General features: G+C 39.1%; 1 pseudogene; it reads left to right on the forward strand.

Annotated features, from left to right (window-relative positions):
* Positions 1-12,383, forward strand: part of LOC120220680 — a 68,505-nt pseudogene that overhangs the window by 17,834 nt on the left and 38,288 nt on the right.

Raw genomic sequence — 12,383 nt, forward strand, 5'->3', positions numbered from 1 at the left:
GGGGAAGTTCTCTGCTATAATTTGTTCCAGGACTCCTTCAGCACCTTTCCCTCTCTCTTCCTCTTCTGGGGTTCCTATGATACGGATATTGTTGCGTTTGACCCTATCACTGAGCTCTCGAACCCTTCTTTCATGTTCCTGGATCAGTTTGTCTCTTTTTTTGTTAGCTTCTTGTTTTTCTATAATGGTGTTTTCTAAATCACTTATTCTCCTTTCTACCTCTTCAATCCGTGCATTGGAGGCCTCTAATTCATTATGTATCTCATTTATCGCATTTTTAAATTCTTCATGCCTATTTTTATTTTCCATTCTGTCTGTAGCCATAGTTTCTTTGATCTCCCCTTTGTTTTTTTTCAAGCCCAGCTATTAATTTTACCATTATTATTCTAAAATCTTGTTCAGGTATGCTGCTGATATCTGTTTTGAGCAGTCATTAGCTGTCATTTCTTCTTGGAGTTTCTTTGGAGGAGAGCTCTTTCGTTTCATCATTTTAGTTAGCTTTCCGGCTCTCGTTGGTTTTAAAGACCTCTTAATGCTCTCTGTATCTATGAGCGCTGCTATATCCAAGAAGACTCTTTGACTGTCCAGGGCCTATCCTTTCAGAGAATGTTTTTTGAATGGTCTCTCTTGTTGGGACCTTGGTTATTTTATTTTCCTATTCGTAGTGATATTTGGGACTCTCCACCTTGTGTACTCTGGCTTGTTTCTTGAAGTAGCCGCTAGAAGGCTTTCTCAGTGGATTCTGCATCCTTTTTCTCCCAGTCTCTCAGGTTTTGTAAGGTTTCCAGTGGCTTCAGATCTTTTCCGTGTGATGTATGGGCGCAAGTGCAAGTACGGAGCTCCTTACTTCTCCGCCATCTTGCCCCCTCTCCAATTTTTGTGTATAGAAAATCTTAAATGCAGTTTGCCGTTTCAAGACTTCATTAAAGATACATGCTGTATCACTCTTACAATAAAAGGCTATCTTTTTTGTTTTTTTAATTGTCACTTTGTGTTACCTCACTCCTAGTGGAAGTCTTAGCTGGCTGACCCCACCCTCCTCTGGGATAATCCCTTCATAATCCCCTGGGATTTGAGAGACACATTAACGAGACCCTGTTGTAGCATGGTTGCACGCTCCCTGTAATTTTCTCTAATTGTTCATTGATGGAATAGCTTGTTCTCTGCTCAGCCCTGTTACAGAGCCCTTAAAGGCAAGGACATGCTCTGTTACTTCTTCCATAGCTCCCGTGTGGCTTGGGGACTATGAGTTCCTGGGTTGATGTTTTATGAATTGACCGATGAATTTGTTTTAAATTTTCGCATTACTTCCCAAGCAATAAGCTGTTTGTGGAATGGAAGGATCAGGAAGGCGTTGCATGGATCAAGGAGAAAGGTCTTTTTGAATGGTTAGTATCCAAAATCTATAAAGAACCCATCAAACTCAACACCCAAAAAACACAAATAACACAGTGAAAAATGGGCAAAAGATAAGAATAGACATTTTTCCAAAGAAGACATACACATTGCTAACAGACACATGAAAAGATGCTCCACATCAGTCAACATCAGGGAAATACAAATCAAAACCACAATGAGATACCACCTCACACCTGTCAGATGGCTAAAATTAACAACTCAAGAAACAGTAGATGTTGGCAAGTAGGTGGAACACTTTTGCACTGCAGGTAGGAATGCAAACTGATGCAACCACTCTAGAAAACAATATGGAGTTTCTTCAAAATATTAAAAAATAGAACACCCTATGATTCAGCAATTGCACTACTAAGCATTTATTCAAAAGATACAAAAATGCTGATTTGAAGGGACACATGCACCCTAGTGTTTATAGCAGCACTATCAACAATAACCAAATTATGGAAAGAGCCCAAATGTCCATCAACTGATGAATGGATAAAGAAGATATGGCATATGTAGGTAGGTAGGTAGGTAGATAGATAGATAGATAGATAGATAGATAGATAGATATGCAATGGAATGTGTATACACACACACACACACACAATGGAATAGTACTCAATAATCAAAATGAATGAAACCTTGCCATTTGCAACAACATGGATGGAACTAGAGTGTATTATGCTAACTGAAATAAGTCACTCAGAGAAAGACAACATATAATTTCATTTATATATGGAATTTAAGAAAAACAGCAGCTGAACGTAGGGGAAGGGAAGGAAGAATAAGATAAAAACAGAGAGGGAGGCAAACCGTAAGAGATTCCTAAATACAGAGAACAAATTGAGGGTTCCTGGAGGGATATTGGGTGCAGGGATGGGCTAAATGATGTAATGATGAGCATTACAAGGGCACTCGTTAGGATGAGCACTGGATGTTATATTAAGTGATGAATCATTGGGTTCTATTCCTAAAGCCAATAATTATACTGTATGTTAACTAACTTGAATTTAAATAAATAAATGGGGGAGGAGAAGATAGATCTTTTGTGAAAAAGTAAATATCTGGTGTTCCACTTCAGATGGGATTGACTGAAAAATAGCCACATAAATCCAAATGCATTTATTTTCTGTTCTATGATGTAAAAGAAAGTGAATTCAGGGAGAAAAGAGTCTTAAAAAACCTCAAAAGTTAGCAGGCCCATGATTTTCATGAGGCTAGTCACCATATAAACATTTTCCTTCAGAAACATTACAATTTTTTGTGCCTTGATTTGGCTTTACCATCCCTCCTCCCCCCAACAAGCACTACAAGAGGTGTAAACAGTGGTGCATCTTCATGCTCATGGCAAATAAATATCTGTTAATCATACCTGAGACCCAGCATAGATGCTTGAAGCCTGGTTCCTGATGCCAAAAGAGAGATCCCAGAGGCAGTAAACCTGCCCAGGAAACCATTACAGTCTTCAGAGGGTGGGAAGAAATCTACTCAGGGGCACCCTGTGGCTCTAGCACCTCCATTTTGTGTCAGAGGTATGGCCCTGACTCTGAAGTCTCCTACTTAGAAATTCCTGTTCATCTTTTAGTAACTCTGAGTTCCATTTGTATCTTGTTTTGTTTTGTTGAGGTGTGTGCCAAACTGTATAATGAAAATGAATTCCAGCCCAGGGACTTAGATCCACTCCTGAATTAATAGTAAGATGCTTTACTTTTGTTGTCCCATAACATGATGTGGTATAAGCCCTTTTGCATTATGCTATGGAACGACTGAGTTTCAGACATTAAAATTTGGAAGTGTGTCCAATGTGATAACCTATTGTTATGAATTTGTTCAGCACCACCATAAATAGTTTCAAACAGGGTGCTGCCAGGACCTCAGAGATGCTTTGGTTCACCCCTTCATTTGAAGATCCTCAGCTCAGAGAGTCTAGGTAACTTACTCAAGGTCACACAGCTATACTGTGAGATATGTTTAAGATATTTTGTAAAATTATACTTATTATAATGGAATTACATTATTCTTACTATTAGCCTTGTGATTTTAGTATAATTTTCAGTGAACATATCTTCACTGAGCATGTGAACTCAGTGGGGAGAAATTGAGAGAAAGAATAATATAAATAGTGTGGTATGCTCATCACTCTATTCCATGACTATGCTCAGAAGAGAACATGAGGTAAGGGATACAATTCTACTGGCTTCCCAGAAGGTCACAGTCCCCACTTGCCCCTCAGAGTGTGAGAATTTGGACTCACTATTTAAAGAGTATACACACATACACAACATAAATATGTATGTATATATGAAAGACAGAGTTTCATTAAAAAAAAACCCACCAATTTACAGTATACCTAGTGAATGATTTAAGAGGTTTTTTTCAAGGATAATTTTGCCTGTAAGCAATTTTTGTCATACCAAAACACCTAATCCCCAAAGATTAGGCCCCTTTGAGTTACTGTTAGGGCAGAACTAAAACAAGAAACCTGGCCCTTTAATCAGGCTAAGACATTTTGCCTCCTCTTCAGAAACTCACTGTATAGGTAGAGTTTGCTCCACTCTACAGTTGTTATTGATAGAAATCTTTTATGATGCTTTGTTCATTTGTTTTAAAGTTTATATATTTATTGGGGGAGGGGGTGCAAGCATGTGCACCAGCAGGGGAGGGACAGAGAGAGAGAGAGAGAGAGAATCCCAAGCAGGCTCCGTGCTGTCAGCAGAGCCTGACATGAGGCTTGAACTGATGAACCATGAGATCATGACTTGAGCTGAAAACAAAAGCCACTGAGCCACCCAGGTGCCCTAATGACGTCTATTCATTGGTGCCCACATGGATATTAGCAATCCAGGTAGTTTCACTCAAGGACACCCTTTCCTGATCACCACAAGTTAGGTCGCCCCAGAAAGCTAAAATGACCATCAGGCCATTTGGGCAACCAGAGCGATGGATATACTCATGGCATGTAGCTCAGCAGCCTTACTCAAAAACCTGTTGGCTTTGTTTCTCTTCAGAGAAGGCTGATGTTCCAAGGGGAGAGGACTACCTGGATCATTCCTGTGAACCTCAATGACCTTCTAGAGCTGAAAGCCAATACTTGATGCCCCCTCATCATGGAGAGCACTGCAGTGGGTGGGTGGTTTTTAAGCATATTCCTTAGTCTAGATTAGGTAATCCAGACTTCTGTTTCTCTTTTTAAACTCTCCATAAGTGCAGTTCATTTTAATTAAGATACCTATGTCCTTTAGAATCCTTTGTTGTTTTCTTTTGCAAATGTGTCATTTGTGTCACAATGTTTACTCTGGATTATTTGTAAGCAACTCTGTTAGCCCCCCATTGACTTCCTTTTCTAATTGGCTTACATGCTTTTCTCCTTAAGGACCCAGCATTAAATTCAGAGATGAATTCCATCCAGTTTTCATATCTGTACTTAAGCTTCCAGAACTATGTGTTATGGCCAGCACAGATGATGGTATATACCTTCTTCTTCACTGGCTGTTGGTGGGCTATTAATAATTATATGCACTGGGCTAATTTGAGCATTTCATAGAATATCCTACCTCACATATGTATCCTTCTATGTGTCCTCTGTGAGCTTTTTCAAACTGAATTATTCAGCTGTGTCACTGAATACTACATTGTTATAGGAGCCATAATGGTGGGAAGATGCATGTAGGTTGTCTACCTATGGAGACAGACTGACTGAATAAGGACACTTAAGACTCTGGCTGGCCTGTAGGAAATGTTCTTGCCAGAGTCATAAATTTGCTTAAGGTTCATCCTACCCCCACACACATTCACACATAAAAAACTTCTGGGACACAAAATCTGAAAATTTAACTGTAACAACTTTATTTCTTTTCACACTCTTTTCACAATTTACCAAATGCTTTCACATTTTTTGTTTCTTTTGATCCTCATGACAGTCCCAGAAGGTAGACATAGCAGGTGGTAGCGTTAGGATCTCTTTCCTCCTAAAGAAGATAAAGAATCAAAGGACTAAAGTAACTTCCCCAACTTTGCACAGCTAACACACGATCAATTCAGGACTAGATTCCAGGTTTCTTACTTCTAGTGAAGTTGTCCTTCCATATAATTCAATGAATAAGGCAATCTGAGAAACATACCCAAACTCAGCATTTGAATAGATAACAAATAATGGGAGGTAAAAATTCTACTTTAAAATAAGGTTTTCCTTGGGGTACCTGGGTGGCTCAGTCAGTTAAGCATCTGACTTTGGTTCAGGTCATGAACTCAAGCCCTGCAGTGGGCTCTGTGCTAAAAGCTTGGAGCCTGGAGCCTACTTCAGATTCTGTCTCCATCTCTCTGCACCTCCCTTGCTTGCTCTCTGTCTGTCAGTCTCTCTCTCAAATATAAAATAAAATAGTTAAAAAATTTTTAAGTAAGGTTTTCCTCATTGAGTAAATAGAAATAAAATGAGAAATTGTCTGCTTTCCCCTCTGATCTGCTAATCTTAAATCAGTCTGCTCATTCATTTTCTTTTTTACCTGTTGAAATGTCCATATCAGTGGACTCACAGGAAGAAATGGAGAAATGGGGGTCTGGGCTGGTACAGAAGAGGATTGGAAGTAAAGTGTGGAGGCATTTGGTTGGGGTGGGGTGAGGGTGAAGGGACTGGGGAGGAAGTACAGCTCATAACACTAAGTTAATGTTTCTCAACTTTTCATTATTGCCTCACTACAGAGCAAGAGGCATTTCCCCCGTCATCCCTACACGAATTTTTAACACCATAGGTAGACAACATATCTGTTTATGTACAGTATATGTATATCAGGACCTTATCCACCAAAAAAGTAAGATTTTTTTTTCACCCTTTTGGGGCTGGTGTTACCCTCCTTGAGAATGCATGAACTGGATGACATCACTGGTCAGAGCATTCCCTGAAAGCACACTTGCAAACAAAACTGACCCAAGGTACAGACAGGTGTCCATTCTTGTTGCTCTGTTAAGGAAACAGTAGGAAGAGATGGCTGTAGAAGAAGGGCAAATGGGCGATGCAAATGTGTAGGTAGCTTCCCACTTAGACTTAATGCTCTTTTAAGTCTTATAGAATCTGAACTGAAATCTCTATATTTGATCAATATTCAGGAAATTTGATCAATTATTCAGGAAAACACTAAATTGCACATTAACAAAGTAAAGAACTTCTGATATCTGCGGTTGGTATGTCCTAAAATGTATGGCATATGTGACTGTATATACACAACTGAGAAAAAGAATTTGGTACTTAATATTTGGGAATAAAGCATGTTGCCAGAAATATCTTTATTTTTGGTTTCTCTGCGATAATATAAAAAGAAAAGATATATTTGAAAGATTGTTTCTGGGCAGCCCATACATCTTGTTATAGTTCACCTTCAGTTTATATTCCCCTATCTTATTTTCAGGGGTGACAACAGGTGCAGGATGTGGCCTGGCCCTGTTGAATGATGGCTTACATCTTATTGTTTTGGAGCAACAAAAGAATACTAAGACCTACTGTGCTCTCCTGAAGCATCTGAGGACACTTGCCAGAGCCCAGATTAGGAATATGGTGGAATGCTCTCTAGTGTGGTATGAAATAAGCCACAGTTACAGACAGTCATATAGTTCTGTTCTGCTTAGCAAACATTACTCTGAACGGGAAGCCCAAGTCAATGTTGAACAAGTCTCTACAATATGAGTGTGAGTGTGTGTATGTGAGAGTCATCACACTGCATGTATGCGTGTGTCCAAAATGAGAAGTGGCAGGGCACCTGGGTGGCGCAGTTGGTTGAGCATCTGACTCTTGATTTCAACTCAGGTCATGATCCCAGGATTGTGGGATTGAGCTTTGTGTCAGGCTCCTCACTCAGTGTGGAGTCTGCTTAAGATTCTCTCTCTCTCTCTCTCTCTCTCTCTCTCAACACCTAGATGGCTCAGTTGGTTAAGCGTCCAACTCTTCATATTCAGCTCAGGTCATGATCTCATGGTTTGTGAAATTGAGCCCCATGTCAGGCTCTGTACAGTGCAGAACCGGCTTGAAATTCTCTCTCTCTCTCTCTCTCTCTCTCTCTCTCTCTCTCATAAATAAAACTTAAAAACAAAAATAAAAAGATTTTCGTTCTCCCTCTGCCCCTCTCTCCCACTCACATGCTCTCTCTCAGAAAAAAAAAAAATTAAGTTCAACCAAGGGGACTGTCCAGTTCTAACAGGCTATGAAATATCTTAGCCAAGGTATAGTAAACAAGAGCCTACATTTCCAAAATACTCTTTTATGTCTGTTCCTCCTCTCAGTCCTTTGCCCCGAGGTCAGTTTCTAAACATGCACATCCCACATGTCTGTTCATGGATGTCCCCCAGTTGTCTAGCTTATTGAGGTTTCCTTATTATTTATATTATTTATAATTTAAGACTAATTGGTTTGAACCACTGCCCGTTGCACACATGATGGGTAGGTAATTCAGTAAGACTGGTGGGGAGCATTTCTCCTAGTTGTTTCTGGCCCTGTTTCTATTGATTCTCAAAGTTCACTACATGTTTTCACCTTCTACATCTTCTGTCCCTTTTTCTAGACCACATTGTTCCTCTCAACATCTCCTTGCCCCCTTAACTCCCTTCAAAGGTTTTCATTCAAGGCTATGTCCAAAGCAACTTTATCAACAGTTTGGAGCAACAGAGAATTCTACTGCACAGAGTACAGCAAGCATTTTGAATGGGAATGCTACACAGCCCAGTTCTTTAGTGTTTACTCAGACTCTAGCTCTCACTTTTCCCATGTTATTGTACACTCATACTAGAGTCAGCTCTCAAAGATATTTGCTTCTTTATTGCACATGGAAAAGGAACATTTTCTTCAGCAATAAGTTTGAACTGGGGTCAGGGATGGGAATCTTGCACAATATGTTGTCTGACTCTACTTAGCTGTCCTAAAACCATACCAGATCTTTCTTTCATCCAAAGAAGAGAATTAAAAACTTGCACAAGATCCTCGTATACATAATTCCTTATTTGGCAAATACCTGGCTTTTAAAATGTTATCTTTTTTTATTTAGACTTTAGAGGGACATGTGGTGAGCAGACCTAATTTTTCTGACCTAAATACCATTTTAGCAGGAGGAAATGCTCTCATCAATCTGATATCTAAAGGTAAGAGACAAGCTTTAGGCATTCTATTATATAATTATCACTGTCAGTTATATAGTTCCTTTCATAAAGCATGAACCAGGAACCCAAGTGTATTTAACTTAGACTCACCAAATATATAGGCTATATCTGTACTACCTCAAGTGTCAGGGTGAAACAGAAGTCAGTTATCCTGTTTTCAAATGTTCTATATCTTGTAGATCAGATAAGTTATTGCATCAGGCAATTTTCTTAACTATTTGGCCACATTTATGCACAGTCCAAATTGTAGTATCAAAACATTATTAAAAAATGAGATGTCTATCTGTGGTTTTAAAGCTTTATGGCACATTTCATTTCAGAGTATTATAAAGATGGAAATTTTTCTTATTCTAAACATTCTAAAGAAAATCAAAATTGTGGGCCATATTTCCCATTACTTCTCTCTTTATTCAAAGACAGCTTGAGCTTTGCCAAGGGAGAATTATTTAAATTCAATGAACTAACAATAAATGCATATTATTCATAGACCTATTGATGTAAGATACTCTCTTTTTTATTACAATCACATTATTAAAAATACAGTAGTTCAAATAAGAGAATATTGTCAACTGTCTAAGAAAAAAAAAGCCTGTATAGTAGGCATTCCACCTATGTCCCTTGTCCAGGCTTTAGCACTTTGAATAGATCATTTAACCCCTCTGGACCTGTTTTTCCATTTGTGAACCTACATTGTATTCAGTTGTTTCCAAATGGCTTTAAAGTTCTTCAGGGCCAAAATATGTGAGTAGTGTGTTGGGTGCTGAGAACCAGAAAAGACTTTTCAGATTATCTGGTCCAGTCCTGTCATTCTGCAGATGAGGAACTGGAAGCTGCTACAGTTCTGTGACTTGCCTGAGGTGACCCAGCTCAGAAGCTGCAACTAGAAACCAGATCTCCTGGCTTCCAGCTCTCACTCTCTCTTTCCACCAGATGTAGCATAACTATCCCTTGCTTCATTTTCTCCAGTTTGATAAGTTCATTCTGATCAAGGTCATTTTCTCCAAAAGAAAAACTTCTGGCAGATTCCTTTAGACAGCAATTTCCTTGGGAGATCACCTGAAGCCAGTCTTAAATCAGAAGAGATTATGTTATCTGTTTCTATTCCACCCCCTCTCCTCAAGTAAAGGCTCCCTGACTCACTGTCCTCCCTGAGGGAGCTGGGCTTACCCTGGGAGACTTCTGGAGCTGCTCACAGGAAGAGGCAAATTCTCAGAGGACCATTTGATTTGCTTTCATATCAGGACCACATTGTGACTTCTGTGGACCCCAAGCACTTTTGCCTTTGTGGGTCCCTTCCTCCATAAAAAATAAAAGAAAATTTAAAAAATATTACTTTTTTGGTATAAAAATGAATATAACCCAAGTTGCATTCAATGTTATGTATTCATTATTATATTCATTTTTTCTTTTGTGTTTAAAGGAAATTAAAAGGAAAACATTTCTTGATATTTTAAGTGTTGTAGGGTGACAGAAGGTAACTACAACTTGTGGTGAGCACAGCATAAGGCATGGAGATATTGAATCACTATGTTGTACACCTGAAATTAATGTAACACTGTGTGTAAACTATACTGAAATAAAATTTAAGAAAAAGAAAAAAGGAAAACCCACTTCTGTGGGCCCTATCTCTGCAAAAGAGAGCCCTTTGTGTGAGGAGTAGAATTTTTGTTCCAGATAAATATGCATCTTACCCAAGATTGAGCAAAATTATAGTTATTTTCATGTATGGCAAATTTCTGGTAAACTGAAAGTTCATTATTATTAGAAAGATACTTCCAAATTGATCAACATTTATTAACCAAATAGTTTAAATAAAACTTTATTTACTTAACTACCTACCACTCTAATGCCACGGCAGTGCTAAATCCAGAAGATACTACATGTATTTAAAAGACGTGGGGTCCTGTCCTCAAAGGTCTCTAAATGTAAAAGAACAGGGTTGATGTAGAAAATAGCTAATTGTGTCAGACAGGAAATGTGTGCACGAAGAGTCAGGGTAGTTCTGGTGACAGGAGAGCCTTGCCCTGGAGCTGCTCAAAAGGAAGGGAAAGTAGCTGGAATAGAGCAAAGATCATAGAGAGAAGTGGGTGCTCATTCAATGTGGGATGGCAGCTTGGGGGTGAGGACTGGATAGAATGGCATGTTTGAGGCCAGGCAACAGGGCAAGGTGGCTGGAGCAGCCCTGTGAGATGTGGCTGGGAGGGAGGCTGCAGCTCCATCACCAAGTGCATCCATAAAGGAACTTGTACATGTTCTAACAGACAGCCATCTTTGAAGGCTTTAAAGCAAGGTGAAATCTGAATGAAAGTGATATTGTAGGAATACCGATCTAATGAGAAAAATAGAGGGTTAGTTGGTTGGAGGATGAACTGAAGGGTGAATGACCAATTAGGAAGCTAATGCAGTAATTCAGGCAGGTGAGCATGATGAGGGTGGTGGCAGCAGGAATAGGGAGGAAAGTCCCCATCAATCAGTACAATGGAGTAAACATGATCAAGTGTGTCTCAACCATGCCTTTATCACTTTTGCTTTCTATAACAAAAATGTTTTATCTTTGACAGGGTTCATGGTGGCACCCATACTGCCACCAAGATGCTGACCACAAAGACAGACACGTTCCTACTTTGTGGCTCTACTGTTTCACACTAGCAATGAGATTTAACCTAGAATGAGAGACTTAACCTGGAAAGTGCTTGGAAGACCATTTAATCCAGTGGTTTTCGTGTGTGTGTGTGTGCGTGTGTGTGCGCACGCGCGTGTGTTTAAGAGTAAAACTTCTTATTCACATGAAATTTACACAGAACACCAAACTAAAACAGTTAAAAGTGGAGGTGTGGCAGTTCATCCTAAGAGGCAGCACACCTCCTGATTCTCTCTTACCCCTCTCAGCAGCCCCAAAGGCACCATCTGATCAAACCCAACCTTCTCATTTTAAAGAAAATTAAGACCCAAGCAGTTTAAGTCATGTGTCTGAGGCCACACGTGGTGACTCAGAGTTGAAAGTAGATAAGCATAGACTCTGGAGCCAAATTGCTTAGATTTCAACCCCATTTCTTCCATTTACTGTATGACCTTGTACTTGTTATGTAACCTCTCAGTTTCCTCATTAGTAAATTAGAAGTAATTAGGGTTGTTATGAGGATAATATATTAATACCTATAAAGCACATGGACCAGTACTCACATACATTCAACACTATAGTCAACAACATTATTCACAGGATCATTTTTATTATATTTAATCATCAGAGTTGCTATACAGCAGACAATGGAAATGAATATTGAATATTCTGAGTGTTTTTCTATTTCCAGTGGCACTTTGTGTCAGGACTCTGGCTGACCCAACGTCAGGAGAATGCCTTTGCCATTGTCAGTGCTGGGATAAGTGTGAAGTTTGAAAATGGCACAGATATAATTAAGTTCTACAGAAATGTTGGCCCACTGTTATCTCTGCAAGTCAAACATGCAAGCAGCTTATTGGGAAGTATGTCACAGCATATTTGGAAATGAAATTCAGGCCTTTGTATTTTAATGTTTTAATGAATATAGCACTTGGAGAATTTTTTTCTGATTACATATATATTACATAATCATATAAGAAATTTAAGCACTGTAGAAGAGTATAAAGAAAATAAAATTCACCCAAAAGCCAACCTTCTTCAAGATACAATTCTTTTATTGCAGTTTCTGTAATAAGATAAACACACAAGTCAATCTAAGTATGATATATTCAAATTTGCTTTCTTCTTTCCTCCCTTCCTTCCTTCCTTCCTTCATTTCTTCCTTCCTTCTTTCCTTCCTTCATTTCTTCCTTCCTTCCTTCCTTCCTTCCTTCCTTCCTTCCTT

This window comes from Hyaena hyaena, unplaced genomic scaffold (genome assembly GCF_003009895.1).
Source record: "Hyaena hyaena isolate Hyena2069 unplaced genomic scaffold, ASM300989v1 scaffold_724, whole genome shotgun sequence".
Taxonomy (NCBI): domain Eukaryota; kingdom Metazoa; phylum Chordata; class Mammalia; order Carnivora; family Hyaenidae; genus Hyaena; species Hyaena hyaena.